Consider the following 18044-nt stretch of genomic DNA (forward strand, 5'->3'; position numbering starts at 1 on the left):
TCCCTGCCACTGACGAGGAAGGGAAATAAAGTCGCCTTTATAACAACAGGCTTTTCTTCAAAGCCTAATGTCAACCATTAATTACTTTCATCAGTGAAAGTATCAAGATAATTGCATCAAAATGCAAACAAGAGAACAAGCAGTTCAGCATCCAATTCTACTGGAGTGGGGGATTACATGCTGATGAATTAATATGCAGCAAAAAGCAACATTTGATGGGACACATACATGCAAATACTTAGTGGAATTTAGTTATTTGCTGCAGGGAGAAGAATGCAGAAAAAGCTGTACTTGAGAAAGAGAAAAACAATTTTAAACCAAAGAAAACATATTCCTCCATAACTTTATTTCAACAGTAGACAGAGACTTAACAGAAGAGTGTTTGTGTAATTATGACCTCCTGTCAAAACACCCAAGACTTAAAAAAAAAAGCTTAGAGTTTTGTGATTCAGTTGGAAAAACACAATCACAGTGAATGACCTTTCGAAAACTAAAAATGACTTCATCTTGTCCAGCTTAATCCTTTTTAATGCTAATTGCAGTCTATCAGCTGTCATCGATTGAGGACAGTGTTCACCCCCAACAGTTCACAAGTCCATCATAGGTTCACATAATGAGATAAATATCAATTTACAGTAAACTTCATAGGTATGTTCATCAAGGTGTCCCAATAACAAACCAACCCCACCAATTTTGCAACATTTAAATTATAGGAATTTGCATAAAACTTAGGAGTTTAAACTTCAAAATCAACATCTGTCATACATGCTGCTGTGCTAGCTGTGCTCTTTATTTGATTGAATTATAAACACTGTCTAATCAATTTAGTTTTTTTGTTTATGTTTTCTCTCATAACATTTTAAAAATATTTTAGGTAATAATATTTTTTTTCTCAAGTTATTTTGTAAATTATGTTGATTCAACAACACATCTTTAAAATCATTCTGTTGCCCTGCTTTGGGTTTTAAAGAGAGATTGTTTCCATTGATTTTTATTGGCGTATATTGATTCAACAGAGCACATGATACTTCTGCCATGATGCCAATTCAAACAACTCACATCATCACATTGCATAAACTGCAGAATAAAGTGGCCCAAAATGTAGTAACATGTAATGCATTCAACAATACATTCTACAGCTATAGAATACAAGCAAAAAGGTTTTGATGGTGATGACAGCACAGTTTCTCCTGCTGCTGCTTTCTTTTGAACAGTCATTTACAGCAATCAACAACCAGTCATAAGATTGAACACATTTGGCTCGAGCACCTTATCCTCCCTACCTTACAATTTACATACCTTCTTTGCTGTAGTTCAATTTCCATGCTAAATATAACTGAATCTGCTCTGTTCATTCAGTCTCTCTGTCCCACTGCACTTGAATCCATCATGCTCTTATCAAATCAAGAGCAGCGTATACGTGGCCTACATCCATTTAAGAGTAATGCACAATATGCACCTATAGGACAACAATAAAAGATACATTAAGCTATCCTACAGCATGCCTTGTCCATGACTTAGGTACACTGGCACATCATTAATATTTTATATAGTTCTAATACAACCACTTGGGGCAAACATTTTTTCACAACAACAATAAAAACATTTAGCTTTTATGACCAGTAATTGTTGCCTGAGTATTAGAAACACAGCTCATATACAGACACATACCATGAGGGAGTCATTAATGATTGTCTTTGAAATTGCTTTTTTTAGCGACAGAGCCTTAATCTTTTTGTTAATTCAACTTAACTTTTAATTTTTTTTTTTTTTTTTTACTTTTAAGCATTCCAAACGTCTCATTTAAAGTATTTGGAATGTTAAAGCCATGATCGATTATATAAACACTTAAATGTAAATTTAGAAACTACCTGTCAAGATTAGGGGGAAAAAACATTGGGAAAAAGTCAGCAGCCCAACACGTGAAGTGCATTTCCAAGATGAGCTAAAATACGTCATTACAATCTTCTACCCACCCCCTGTCCCTCCTCAGTACTAAATAACTAAATTGATTCCACCAGAAAGCATGCACTTCACCACTGACATTGTGAGGGGGATTCAATCCTGTGGGGATATAAATACCTGCCGAATCATGAAATGCCTACCACTGAGAGATGGAGGAGAGGCCAATTAGTTGAATAATGGCCATAGGTTTTACACTGCAGCTGCCAGTTCTGGTTGCCATCAGTAGTAATGTCCACCTTGACAAACCCTAAGTGTGTTTTTTGATCAATGCTGCCTGATGGGAAGTGAAAATCAAGCCCATAAACGGGGCCCTTGGATGCTAAAAGGAGAGTGAGACCTGAGGGACACAGCACTGAAATGTATGGTGAGAGGTATATCGACGGATGAATTCTGAGAAGTAGACGTGTTTGACCCTATAGCACTTTCTCCTCTCCTGATACTGTATGCACCCGTTGTACTTTTTTACCTGTGCATGTGGTGGCAAATATATGCTCAGAAGTGATGTGCCATGTACTGAACATGTAATTATGATAAAAAATTATCTGTCTGGCAGCAATGCAGAGCATAGATATAGTCATGACATTACAGCACGTCTGGTGGATTGTGCATCAGTGGTTGAAAAGTTCATGCCTTCATGTGCAGAAAAGAGTGCAGAAGTGTGTTGAAGCAGACAACAAGAGCAGAAGAAAGGCAGACAGAGTAAAAAACAAAAAAAAAGAGAAAGCTAAGTAGCAGCAAAGTTTCTCTTCTCTGCAAAGAAGGAATGTTTCTGTGTCACTGTTTTCCCTTTTCATTGCAAAGGGAAGAGCGCCAAGGTCGAGTGTGTCAGTGTGAGTCAAGCCTGAAAGTGTGAAGACTCCAATTAGACATAGCCTCCGGTCTGACTCCAAAAGACAAGGATAACACACCCCTCCATGAAAATGTGCCAAACAACGCAGCACAAACACACAAACGCACGCATGCACACATACACACATACACACACACCACATGTCTTCATGTCCCTGTTTTACATGAAATGCATGTTGATACCACAGCTGTTTGCACCCCATCCATCATCTCTAGCAGGCAACAGGCAGAATTATTAACAAGCAAAATCTGTCATCCCCTATTAACACACCAAGGAACTTGCTAAGGCAAGTAAACAATTTATTAATGTATAGCTGAGGTATCTAATTATCATGTGTTTGAAAAAGACCAAATATTTATGATTTCACGGTCTATTTGCACCTAATCGAACATGTTGCTTATAAAAATAACTCAACATTGATTATTTAATGAGTTCTGGAAAGATTTACAAAGTTCCACAGTGTCGGAGGTCGTTAACTCCAGGCTTTTTTCTTGTAAAAGTGACATCAACGTTACCGCTGAATGCACTCTAGTGAGCTTTGAAATAATGTTAAATATATTTTTCCACATTTTTTCTTCACTGCCCTTTGAATTTATTGAACACGTGAACATGTCAGCAGATATTAATAATAAATATCTGTCTTTGTCGTTTGTTGTGGTGCTTCTTTATACAGTTGTTTCTCAGTCGTTCAGTGTTATACACCTCAACAAGTTGGATGTTTCAGTGATATCTGTAAGTCCGACAAAAGGAAACCATTAAATCTCGCCAGCCAATTGAAGTTAGCAAACAAAAACTTAATGAAAAAGTCCTCAGTTGTTAGGAAACACGAAGCCTGACCTTGTCCACATATTTTAATAAAGTAGTCAGATTTACTTTAATGTTTTCCTAACACCACGGACTTAAAAGTACAGTTTTAATTCAAATTAACAAATAATAAATACATATAACTTTAGCAGGTTTTTATATTTATTAGTTCACTGTATTTTAATTAGAACTTAGAACACTTTTTATAGGATTTCTAACCATCCAGAGGGAAGGTTAAATATTGCACGAGAACATCATTTTGGCGCAACAAATGTATGTTTATAATTCATTTTTATAAACTGGTCTTGAGAATTTCTGCTGTGGACTAGGTGAAAACATAGTGATCCAACACGGCTGCCTCTATAGAGAGGACCTATTATTTCTGGGATTAAACACGATTTATTGCAAACGTAAATAATAGAAATGCAACTTTGTCTGCAAAAATGCCACTTGTTATACAGGCTATAAAAATAAAAAGATTTATCAGCGTTGAAATGTTGTCTTTTCTTAAAACAAATCAAACCACATCATAATGTGGAGTTAGATTGGGAAAACTGAAGCTTTATAGTTGTGGTTATGGTTGACATCATTTAAACCACATATGACCGTTTTGGGAAATGTTTTTAAATGCAAGAAAGAAAAAACAACAGAAAGAATTTCAAGTTAGACGTAACAGACTTGAACATGGTCACTGAGTCTTGTAGTAAAATTAATTTGGGGAAATTAAGAAATGACAATGGTTTTCTGTAACATTTTGAAGAATAACTGAACAGTTAGAACTATGACTTGATTCAGGTATAAAAATGCAAATCTGAATTTTATTCCATTTCTTTGTAATCTTAAATTGTGCATAGTAGAAAAGAAAATGGGCTAAGGTGTTTGAGAATGACAATTACGTGTATTATGTTGAGATTACTAGCAGATTCACATGTATTTTCTTTAAAAAAAATTACAGACAGTGAAACTAACACACAAATGTGGAGCAGATGCCCTATGTACACTGTGGAATTAATGAGCCATGTATGATATGAGAGGGAAGTGCAGACGCCTGTCTGTGTCTGTTCAGAGGAAGCTGTGGTTGGGACACATCTGGTACCAGCCCCCTCTCTGCTGCACCTGTGCTCTCCATGCTCAGGGATGAGTGTGAGGCAAACTACAATTATATCTTAACATTTTTTTTTTTTTTTTTTGCAAATAAAAAAGGAAATAGAGCCAGACTTTATTTACAGTAGACTTCATGTCACTCTAATGCAGTGTTGTGAACGTTTAACTTAGAATTCTTATACATATGGAATTGTGGGTTGTGTGAAATAAAGTGGCGTTGTGACCTGAGGAAAATTTAATATAATTTTACATTTTGTTTTCTGGATATATAACTGTATGAAGTATGAAGTAGAAGTTAGCTACTCTACTCGATGTCTACTTTTTGGAATACCACACTGGGCTCAAATTGATGATTGCGTATACAAATTAATAATATAATTTATTGTTCCAACACTGATGAATGAAGCAGAGATTGATAGAATATTAAGGGATTCTGGTGATAATAGGACACATCAGTGAAAGAGAGTAATTGGTGATAAGTACAAAAGTTCAAAGGACTGACTGCAGAGATGCACAGGAGCAAAACTCTGCAAAGTGAGGTCCCCAGGAGCCTGAATCACAGAACTGAATGATGGAGGGTTCTTTTTTCTTTTTCTTCATTTTGGTCCACAACTACTGTAGTTCTGTCAGGGGCACACATGACCCCAAAACCAGAAACTCTCCCTGCCGTCATCATCCTCCTGAGACCGCCATGGTACTGACCCACTTTACACGATTGATCTTCTTCAAAGCCCTCAACTGTGACCTTTCAACCACTTTTCACCAGCACACAGCAACATTTTAGATTGCAAACTTTCGAAAAATATGTTGGTTTTTTTACCTCCACCAAAGGAGACAGTTTAAGACAAACTATCGCTAAAAACTGCTTGTGTCAATGAAGGATATTACCATCTTCATTTGAAATAATAGCTATGGATATTAAATAATACCTATAGATATAAATTATTTGAAAAATATATACAACGGGCTGCATGTTATACATTTTTAGATATATAATGTAGGTGTGATTGTATAAATTACTACGAAATCCAGAATTTGAAATATTTTTGGAAATTTTTTAATTAAGTATTTTAGTCATCATATCTAGGTGATCTGCAGATCTTTCACTGCTCCTTAAATTTTTTTTTTTTTTTTCTCAGCAACATCACGGAAAAGTTAAGATATTCTTTACAGTTTTATCACCATGTGTCCATCAAACTTTGATGAGCAATTTGGGAATCAGAGCAAACATACGATTTTAAACAAAACACTATTATAAACCTTTTAATGTTACTAAAACTTTGCAATTGGTTTTGATACCTAATCTAATTCTGTCCGTTTGTTTTTTCAGGTTTTTTTTTCAGGTTGTGACCTGATGCAAAAGACATTTAGCAGAATTTGACAAGTCCAGTGAAAACACAGCTTGTAGTATTACTGTCCTGTCACTGGTGTTTTTTATGTAGTTATTGCATCCTTACTATCATCATAGTCACTCTAAATCAGTTGTCATGATAAGGTCGCAACTGTGATTGCTGGGCATCATCACACACTATTACGTCTTTGACACACAGTATTGACAATACGATCCATCAACCTCAATCAAGTATTGGTTACAAAAGTTGACAAAAGAAAAAAGTCAAATGTGTGTTTAGCGAGAAAAGGAAACAAAATCACTGGAGGCCTAAGGCCAGCCTTGTGGAGTCCCATGTGATCCTCTCCTGTCCAGGCAGCATCACTGAGTTAGAGTGAGTGGCCCTGCTCCAGCATGTTGAATAATGAATTAGAGGCTGATATCCTGTGACGGAGACTGGGAGAGAGCACTTCCTCCCTGGGTCAGAGTGGAGCTTGAATACCCGTGAATAATACATGGCCAAAAGTAGGTCTATAGAAATGACTCAATACTGGGAGTCAAGTGTGAGATTATCTTTCCAGGGTTATGAAAATATTGCAGCCTTCGTAACACAATAGTAGTGGCGAGAAGATGAGAGTAAGAGTGAGCCGAGACTTGTACACTATACTCACAATACTGTTTTCAGTCACAGACGTGGCATTTCATACTAACCTGTGTTTTAGAGCTCCAGAAGCTGTGTGCTATACTCTGAAGGCTTAGTTTTTGTCTAAGCATTCCTGTGCTTCATCTAAAACAAAAGGATACAATAAAAATGCACATAATAACATGTAAAAACAACCCTTTATTTAATGTTTTTAATGGGTCATGTGCACTATCTATCAGCAAGATGGCTGCCCTTTGTCTGTATTTTCTTTTCTATTTCTTTTGTCAAAGGTCAGGAGCGTTCAGTATGGAAATTGTTCTTCTAGTGTAACTAGACTCTTACGTTGGTGGCAGAGACACAAATGAAAGCATACAGGCCTGCTGTTTATTAGCCAAAGGAAAGACCAGTGTGCAGGATTACCAGGATTACCAAAGCCTCAGAGAAGTGGGCTATTGCTAATTAATAGGTCTCTAGTTGTGTAACACATAAAAAAGATAAGACAGCAATGTTATGTTCTCAAAATCATGGTGATGTATCAAAATGGGTCAAAAAAGTTTGTCGCACCATTGTTGATGGTGCGGAGTCATGTAAAAGAACACCTGGTCTGTACTATAGTACACTTTCCAGCACAGCATCACTTCATCCCTGTGTCTCCTAATTATTATTATACTACTCATTCTCGAAGAAAACATTTTGACCATGGCAGTCGTTGGAAGGCCGAGGGTTGCGTTGGGAGTTCCTATAAGTCCAGATGGGAAGAAATGTCATGTCATGTGAGCTGAAAAGTTCTTTTTTATTATTTTTGGAGCAAAATCACATTTGATGTTTTAAATACAGCAACTAAAACACTGATCCAAATTAGTTTGTACCTAAAAATGTGATTTTATAAAAAGACCTGCATGTCTTTTTATAAAATCACATTTTTAGGTACAAACTAATTTTGTATGCCGTAACAGTCGCTGTTGTGTTTGCACCGTTGCTCATCACATTCTATGTTGTGTCTGAGACATTGTCCTGAAAATGTCTGATGTGAGAATCTTGTTAAGTCAAAAATGTGCAGAGATGTTCAATTAGTCATGCATGCTAAAAATTAAGTGTGTGTCTGGCGGAAAGTGAGGAAAGGCACCAGCAGCTTACTGAAGTACTCCTTCCTCAATAAAGGTAAGCCAGGGTATGTATGGGGGTATGTATATATTCAACACGGCCTGAGTAAAACTGCACTCCTGCCCATTCTTTCTGTTTGTCCTTCTTTCCATGTTTCGTGGTAGGTCTCTAGTTTCATGAATGTGAAAAACTAATAAACCCAGCACCTGCTTTTTCAAACAAAAATAAATCTGCCCAGACAGACTTGTGACATATTTACTTATCTTTATAAAGTTGTCAATTTACACATTCAAAAATGTATTTTTGCCTCCCACAAGACTAAATGGGGCCCACTGTCTCTCACTGGGCCAAGTCAGCCTCCGAGAAAACTATAAACCACAGCATTCGCTTTGCCCCAGCTCTCCCAGCTAACCGCTAATCCATGTGTTTGATACATTAGACTCTCTTCTTGGCTTTGTTCTGCAGGGATGTCCCGTCTCCTGCCAAGTCTTCCTTTTTCCCCGACTATCTCTCGGTATGCTCTCTCTCTCTCTCTCTCTCTCTCTCTCTCTCTCTCTTTCTCTCTCGCTTGCTCCTACTACAGTCCAGAGGATTAAGCTAGAGTCCATGGGATTTATCTAATTGTGATTAATTAGGCCTGGGTCAAGCCAGAGTCACAAAGCTCAGGCTGTTTGGATTTAAAGCAGCAGATACTGCGGTTTAGCCAGTCCAGATCTGGCTCTAGCAGGTGGACCTGAGTAAAGTGAGAAAGGACCAAGACAAAAAAATGAAAGGATGAGGGGAAGTAAGGAACTGAGGGCAGAAAGAAGTAAAAGAGAAGAATCAGCAAGGAGACCACAGTGTCTGTGTTGGATTCCCCCGAGGAGAAATCGATTGCTACACGCCTGGCTGTTCCCCAGACCTCTTCCTTTTCCATGCTTCTTTCCATGACACCATGCTGCAAGGAGACGTAACTCAGTGTGCCCTTGGCGGGGGCTTAAGCGGATTGCGGGTCAGAAAGTCCTCCCTTTGGCATGATGCAGGGCATCCAGGCTAAACTAAATTCTCAGCTGAAGAGCATTAAAAGCAAGCGCCCTCTTGCTCTTGTCCGCTAAAGACTGCCATGGGCTCAGAGAAAGACAAAAGCACAGGGCGTTGTTGGGGGTGTTGGGGGGGCGGGAGGGGGAGTGGGGTCTTACCAAACAGAAAGCACCAACATCTTTGACTACCATAGACCTTAAAGTCTGCCGAGAGCATTTAACACTCAGTATATCTGGGTTACTCAGATTCTTTTTTGTCACATCACAGTCCAAGCACAACTTCCCCACAAACATCCATCTAATGTAGAAAATACCTGTCACCTTTTTTTGGTCCATTACACCGTACAATATAAGACTGATGTCAGATGTAACCATAGGAACTGCATAGTGAAGGAAGTGCCTAATGACTCTCATTTCAAGCACATATTTGCACTTCTTTCTATCCAATAATTCAGCCAAATCATATTGAGCAGTGAACATACCCTCTGTAGAAATTCAGCAATGCATCAAAGAGAAAAAAATGTTTATCCTTGTAAAAGAGCTGTCATTTTAAATCTCCTGAGCGTTTTCTCCTCTCACAGACTAAATGAATCTGGTCGCCTCATAATGAGGCCTTATTATGGCATTGTGTTTATGTTGGGTGAAACAAATTGTTATTCCTGTGGGGAGGGTTGCATGAACAAAAAAGAAAATGTGTATGTAATTTGTGCACCACAACATTGTCATCAGGAGTTACAGTAAAAGCGGCCAGCCACTGAAATGTGAGCTGTTAAGATGCACAAACACACACATACTTGACTACCAAAACCACACAAAAATGAGTTCTGGAACTCATAAAGGCAGGCTGATGGTACAGCAGTTTCTAAATGAAATGTAATGAAACACTGCTGCTCGCTCTCATTTTTATTCCCATTGTCACAATGAGATCTAAGACTATGAGACATGCGCTCAAATTGACATATCAATATAACATGTTGTTTTTCTCCTTCTTTATGCAAGTGTGTTAATCACAGACCGTATGTGAGAAATGGTTGCAGCCATCAGTTCACGAAAGCAAAGCCCCAGAAGTGGAACATAAGTAACAGCGCTGGTTGTAGGAAGTATAAACAAGGCTACTTTTCACTTGATTTATAGCATCAGTAAGTATTTTTCTTAAGCGTTTATGGTCCCACTTGCTTGTTGGAGGTTCTTTAACAACAGAATAAAATGTCAATTTCACTGGTTGTACGCAAATCATAGTCCTATTTAGGAGAAAAAATAGATGGAAAAAGCACAATGGCTGATGGTGCGTATGATTGAGTAAACACTGTTTTCCATTTCATACTGATCATTACTTGACTGGAGGCTTGGCAGGATTCAAGTGATAAGAAAATATATATATATAAATATGGCAAAGGAGATAGAAGTCCCAGGGTCTTTCGTTCTAATGAACACTGGTTGGTAAGATACAACCTAGGTAAATGACCAAGACTTAGCCTAAGTCTTAGTCATTTGACTAGGTTGAATCTTGGTGTTAGTTCTAATTAAATCAAGTGTGGCATTTAGCACTTGAGTCAGGGAGCAGGTAGAACACCAGTGCAACTCTTAAGTTTATTTATCGGTCCAAACTGAAATCATGTTGTTCATCCAACAGAACTCAGGGGAAACTCAGGAATATCTTGCAAGAACACATAATCAACTATCTGCACTAATACTAATAAACACAGGGATCACAGGACACAGAGGAGTGTGATGATATCTCAGAGAATCAGACAGACCTGGGGAAAAAAAAGGTTTAATTTTAATTATAAAATACACGTTCACTATGAATAGCTCTCTGTTTAGATGTCTGGCCTCCTAGTTAGCAAAATTATTTCTGATTGGCTATCTACTTTAATTTTTTCACCTACATACGTTACAAATTGAGCACTGACTTAATTTAATTGGTACCAGATATTATATTTCATTTACCATTATCTATTTCCTTTTTTTATTGCCTAAGTAATTTGGTTTAGGGTTTGCTGGAGAAAAGTATTGTTGACTATATTGAAACATATAAGTCAACCAAATTTACCCTTACAGAATATTTGTCCTTATTGACAATGAATAAATGTGAGGGAAAAGAACTAGACAAAGTCCAAATGGGAGGTGTAACAGCTTCATTGTCCAATAGGAGTTGTTTTAAGCTAGGTCCATGCAATTTAATCAAACATTTTGCTTGCAACTAGACAAACGTGTGATGGACATTTAAATGGTCCTATGATTGGACCTATTACTGGAAAGGTGTTGATTCAGTAACAAAGACAGATGGCTGAAGAGATCTACTGCCATTGGCCTCAATTGACTTAAAACCTACTACAGTTACCCCCATTTCTCCTAATCACAATGACCTACAACATGATTCGAGGCACTTCACTGGGCCTAGAGATGTTCACTGTACAATTTTTTATATCACAGCTGGACAGGGGTCTGCGACAGAATGGCTGGAAGTGAATAATTATAGGGTCAAGACATAATATTGTATTCTGTAATGTGTTTGAGCACATGTAAAAACACTTGTAAAACACAGACGGTCAACAATGTGGGTAAATAGAAATGTAACCCTAATGACTAAGAGTTTAACCTAGAATTTTTTCCAGCTGTGGAAACCCCACTTAACATTTCTGCAATGCTTCAACATTTTCAATAGCTTTTTATAAAAGTTTGGTTGAAATGTTCATATTTACACTGATTTTATATGGGATTTATTTCTGAGGGTTGAAAAACATGATGAGATGAAACATCACAAAGCTAGGTTTGACAAAGATACAACAATAAAGATGTCCAATCGTTCAGAAATGCTGGAGAAACTTCTCTGATGTTTTTATGATTATAATACTTTTCTTAGAACCTCTTGACCTTCTCTCCAACATGGCACAGATAAACATAATTTCAAATTTATAATATAATATCTTTGTTTTTGTATTTGTCAACCCTGCTGTAATGACTTTACACCTGCAAAGACTTCACCATAAAGGGGAGATTGGAAAAGATCCACATTAAATCTGCTATGAAAAAAATGAATCAAATTTTATTATTTATCAGAAGGATGGCAGAGTGAGCCACTGAACACAATATATCCATTTGCATCACTTTCACACCTTGGTCCTTTGTCATTTCTAGCATTAAGTATTTAGCTTCACATACCTGACCTCAGTGGCCACTGTCCAGTCACTGCATTCCCCAAAACACAACAAAACACTGAGTGTCTAGATATGATAAATTTATTTACAATCTAACATATTCTTTGTTTTTCAAACTGGGGGTTGCAAACTCATATGGGGTCATGTGGAATTCAGTAAAATTACTGATGAAAATGTTTTCTCCACTAATGATTTATTCTTATAAATTATGATGAAAAACACCACAAGATTTTAAAAACTGTATTGATTCACTTTCAGGAATAAACAGTATATCAGTTTAAAATATAATGCGGCATATAGAAATGTCTGAGCTGATGCATGTTGACTGTGTGAAAAAAAACACTAACATAGGATAGGATCACATAGATACGTGGTCACTAATGTAGCGTCATTACACATTATGTGTACAAGGACACAAACATTATCGTGATATTAAGTAATATAAAAGCACCTAATTCGTGAGAAATGTGGGTAGAACTTGACTTTTCACCAGCCTTTCAATGTTTCTCTTAGTCACACAGGTGAGAGACGGATCCATGGGATTAAAATATACTGTATTTATGATCTTCTGAAACATCCCAACTATGTAGCCAAAGGAAAACTATTTAAATGTTAAATAAATCTAAATAACCCAAATACCAGTATATACAGTACAAGGTAAGAGAGGGCTGCCGTGCTTCAATGCTACAACTACAAATTAGATCAAGCAGTAAAACTAGATATGCTATTGTGTTTTTTGTTGTTGTTGTTTTCTTTTTCTTCTTCCTCTTTTTTTTTTTTTTTTGTTGTTGCAAAAGTCACCTTTGTGAACTGATATTGCAAAGTATAGCTATTGTCCTGCCTGCCTGAGGTGAAAGTGGGACACAGCCAGACTTAAATTAGAGGCACAGCAGTTGCATGTGTGCACATAACATTGAGGCTGGTTGCCTAGTCACAGCAGAACACAGCGTTGTGTCCTGGTCCCAGGGAGTGGACTGGAGATGCTGAGTCAGCCCAATCCCTCAGCTGCAGGCTGGAATGGGCCCCCAGGAGCCCAGCGTCTGACCCACATAACTCAACGTGAGATACGGTACGGTGCAGGAGTGCACTAAGTTTCAGAGCACTTTGTTTGCGGTTTAACTTACACTAATAGCACTTTAGTTCGGATGAATATCGCACAAAAAGTGACATTTCAAGTATTCATAAAGGCAGTTGTTGTATCACGTTGGTACAGACTGTCCCATGAAGCTTTTAGGGATATTAAAAGACAGGAATAAGTGCTATATTTGTTTGGAATCCAGGTTTTGTTAGTGTGTTTGTACTTCTTTTTTTTCCATCTAGCTGCTAAAAATAATCTTCACTGGTCATATTCCGGTCAATTGCACAAATATCGGAACACACAAACACATACACATAGAAAGGGCAGTCAGATCCACGGTGGCCTGAGGCTTGGTTGCCCATGGCAATAGACCATGTGACTGTTGGCTCCCATTAACCTCCTCCAAAGAGAGGGGAGAGGACTACAAAGAAACAAGAGCAGTAATACTTTTATATTTAGAGGTGCACTCCCGACTCTCTGCCAGCTATCTGCACCCAGCTTTGTTCCACCTTCAGAGGCTGCACTTGCAGGCTATCAGTAACCTGGCAACAGTTTAGGTACTCTTCACTTATTGTGTGCTTTTACAAACCAAAAAATAAATAAATAAGCCTTTAGTATTTGTCAAATTATAAAACTAGGTGAGCTTAGTAACAACGAAAGTAAATAATCACAAGAAAGACAACAGGTGGAAAGCCGTAGCTCTATTACATTTAGAGAAAAAGTAATGTGGCCTGTATAATTTTTTACGCCATGGTCTATATGAGCACTTTTACTTAGGGTTAGTTTTCAGATCTGTGGCGTGGTCGTGCTCCCTCCGCTCTGGCTGAAATACTATCTTGCTCATTATTCAATCCAGCGTTTGCAGGAGAGCATGCTTTTTTCTGCAATTGATCGCTCACATGGTCAATCGTCATGCAATTCAGACGTCTCATTCAGACGCATTATTCTACTGCACTGGTTNNNGCCACGGGGCTGCACCCATTAGCATTCCGCTAATGGAAAAAATAATGTTCCATCTTCTTTTTATGTCTTAAGAACAATTCCAAACGTCTTGACCAGTCCATGAAAACAAGACAGCACAAACCATAAACACTAAGTAAGAATTGGAATAAGCCATTACTTTTAGGAAAAGTATAAATTGTGTGGTCATTGAAAAATAAATGTCTTGTGTTGCAGAGTAAATAATGTGCATTTTTAATGTAGGAAAGTGTTTTATTACCCAACATGTAACATCATGTCAAAGTTACAAACTTTTTGAATAGGGACACATTCATTCTATCTATTGTGATATATCATCAAATGTACTTGACTAGGTGGCAAAACTATAATTTTATTTGAAAATATTATTTCCTGACTTCATTTGCGTAGTGTTTTAAAATTACCTAAAACAGCTTCTTCTATAAACATTGGCTGCTGTGAATATAAAATTCCATGTCCATTTTTGTCTGTAAATTTAGAAATAAGTTAGGTTTACAGCTTTGATACGGCTAACCATAAAGTCATAATCCATTAGATCAGTGGTTCTCAAATGTTTTATACTCTGTACCACTTGAGAAAACATTGAGCTCTCTGAGTACCACCATGATGACCAACATTAGAATATAGCAGCGTAGGCCTTTCCTGTTAGCTTCCACCACACAGGAGAGATGTTAAGAAATGTTTAGAAAGATGTTTATGTTTAAATGTTGTATTAATTGTGCATGCTATGTTTCAGATTTATTTAATTGATACAAATTTTCCCCGCGTACCACTAGAGAGTGCTCACATACCACTGGTGGTACACATACCACAGTTTTGCATTATATTATCTTAAAGACCTAAAGGTCATTGATTGGGGAGGAAACATTAGCAAGTGTAAAGCCAATTCATCCTTGGCTCTATGTTTGTGAATAGAACCCAACAGTTTCTGATCAATGAATATCAATGACTCATAATGCACATAAATGTTTTGTGCTTCACTCCTGCAAAAAAAAAAAAAACAAACAAACAAACAAAAAACTTTAATTAACAGACTGGGCACAGCAGGAGAAAAACTGCAGACTGTTAAGGAATTTATGATAATAATAGGGTCATGAACAACTGCACTGTTTTATTCCTCTGAAAAAAAGGCTTGTGTGTGAGCTTTTCCATGACAACTTTGATCAGGAGGAGTAAAGAACTGGTCATCTGGACAGTGTAAAGAAAACTTTGTCCTAATTGTTAAAACTAACGCAGTGCACCCTGTGCTGTGTTAACCCAGTGTTACAGTAGGCACAAACGGCAGCTGGCTCTATTTTGTTGTCAAATACAGGAAGGTAACAGAGGAGAAACAGCATGAATTCATATCAGCGGAGAGAGAGAGGACACTTGCTTTTATTAATAGTAACAGAGCCATGACAGTGAACAGAGAAGAGCCTGTGTGAGCTCCCTTTTATTTCAGCCACCCTTCCATATACCCCACGACTCCCACTTCCCTCCACCCCTGCGTCTTATGAAATATGTACAAGGCAAACAGAGGTGGGGTTGATGCGCAGACCTTCCTCCTCTATGACTAACCGCTACACGTCCAGTACCATTACTTATTTATAAGGCATTCCGTGTAAGTGCCAGAGTGGCCTTGCTTGCTTTCCTCCACGCCATAAGGGCACTTTCATAACCCCCTGTTTACATTTCAACCACCTAGAGAGGAGTGATAACTAAAAGGATCTCTAATTAGTTACAGTGTCCAGAGCACAGCCAGGCACAGGCGGCAGTGACCGCTCCGATAAATATTTGTATTGTCATAGAGGCTTTTGGTTTGCACAGGATATCCCAGAATATTTCAGGAGATGACAAATACTTTTTCTATTACAAAGTTAAGCATTTTTAATCATAAAGGTACACATTATTGACATGTTAAGGGTTTTAACTGACTAACCTCTTTAGGTTGAGTTTAACATTTCTATTTGACAATTTACCAGTAACAGGCCTGGTTACTGAGTTAAAAAAAAGGATTTTAGATATAGATGGGTTGTAGCTGCACTTTTTGTGCGCACAGGAAGCATGAAAGTTTTGTTTTATGTTCAAAACGTTTTACTATGTGGACATCTAGTGGTGCCTGTGACTGACCTGCCTACAGTCCAGATCTGTGAATGGAACAATAAAATGGCTAAATCTGTTCTGGAAGCAATGCGATAACAAAAATGAAAGTACCGACACGTTAAGAGAATCCTCTGCAATGTGCAACATAGGAGCTTTGAAATTTAGCCTCTCAGAAAAATTGTCGCTTGCAGAACAGAAAGGAATTCATTGTCAGGAAATAAACAAAGCCGTGTGACAGACCCAGCCCCCCTCCTCCATCCTCCTCACTGTTTTCCATAACAGAACAAGGAATCAGATCAAATCAGGATTAAGAATAAAATGCCTACAGCGTATGGGTTGCATCGTGGAAAGGCATGCATTGCTAGATTCTTACCAAGGATCACTATCCCCAACTCTATTGTATTACTTTGTCTTTGAAAAGCTCGAGGCTCAGTAGATCTTTTCTGTAGAGTCGCTAAAAATCAGGTCATCCTCTCCAACATACATCTTGTGCCCAAGCAAGGAACAATGTCAACACAATTGACAAATGACATTGTCACTTTGAAGTATAAAAGGACGAACAACTGTACAAAAGACAGACTTTGTAGGACAAAACTGTGTTTTACGTATAGTGGCGTGTATCAGGGTACACTGTACAAAATCTGTATGAACAGTTTGCCTATTTTTTTAATCCTTGTATTCAGGTTGCAGTTTTTTTGACTGTGTGGATTTTTGAAAGCTAAGCATCCTGCTTCCCTTATGGTAATATAGGTCATATTTTCCTGCAATTCTGTTTCTTGAGTGTTTCAGCATGAGGTTAGCCCTACCCCATCTGAAAATGCCACCAAAACACAGAGCTGGTCACTTGGGACGCATACACAGACACACAGAGAAACACACATTCTAACAGAAGCAGTGCCAGGCAGACCTCAGACATGTTACCATACTGCTCTGCTGTCTGGGACCTCCATTGCCACTGTATCCCAAAACCACTATCCAGTGCCACGCCTCATGGATCCAGCCTCAGGCCAGGCCAACTCAGCCCAGCTGTGTGTCATTCAGCCCAGATCCTGGCTGACACCAGTTCACCCTGCAACTACACTGAATCCACTCCATTCTTCTCCACCGCTCCCGCTCTCATCACTTGTCTCTGGGTGGATGGGGGTTTGGGATTGACGGCCAGCTCTCTCTGACTGCCGTCCTTGCCACCACCATCTGCTTGGTGAGCCCAAGGAAAGTGAGAGGAACAGTGGCGTGTGGGTCCGCATGTGTCTGCCAGCCAGCCAGCTATCCTCGCCAAGGGCCGTTGCATCCAAAAACGCTGTGCCGTGCCACAGAACCTTAACTCACTGTCACAGGGACGTCCAATGTGATTGATCTGGTCCATTTAGTTGAAGCAGCCAAGTCTGGAGGAGGCCTGATCCTCCTTTAGCCCCTCCAGCTCCTTTCTGCCCACACTAGTCCTGACATCCCAACTAGCACAACACAAACACTAGAGTTCTGCCAGCTGGCCCAGAAGCCTGACATGCTCTGACTGCTTATCAGTTAACACGCCACAGGGCTAAAACCAGGATTGCATGGCCAGCAGCTCTTTTGGCTGTTCTGCTAAGGAGTAATTGAACTGAATTTGAATCATATTAAATCTTTATAATGTTATATGCCTTCAGCACAGAAAAGGTCTTTTTTGTACAAAGGCAGGATGTTATTCATTAACCACATGATATTTGAGGTTTGTGGGGTTTAGCAAAAGTACTCTGCAACACTAAGTAATTGTTTGTTTTATCAGCCAATGAAAACTGATTCATAAAAGCAGACTGGTGTATTATATAGTTCAACAAAAATATATTCATCATTCACCTATCAGCAGTCATTAAAATAAAGTTCAGAGAAGATTAAAGGTCATCTGCAGAGATTTTCGTCCTGTTTCATTTTACTTCCCCAATATTA

This window comes from Cynoglossus semilaevis, chromosome Z (genome assembly GCF_000523025.1).
Source record: "Cynoglossus semilaevis isolate Cse_v1.0 chromosome Z, Cse_v1.0, whole genome shotgun sequence".
NCBI classification, from domain to species: Eukaryota; Metazoa; Chordata; class Actinopteri; order Pleuronectiformes; family Cynoglossidae; genus Cynoglossus; species Cynoglossus semilaevis.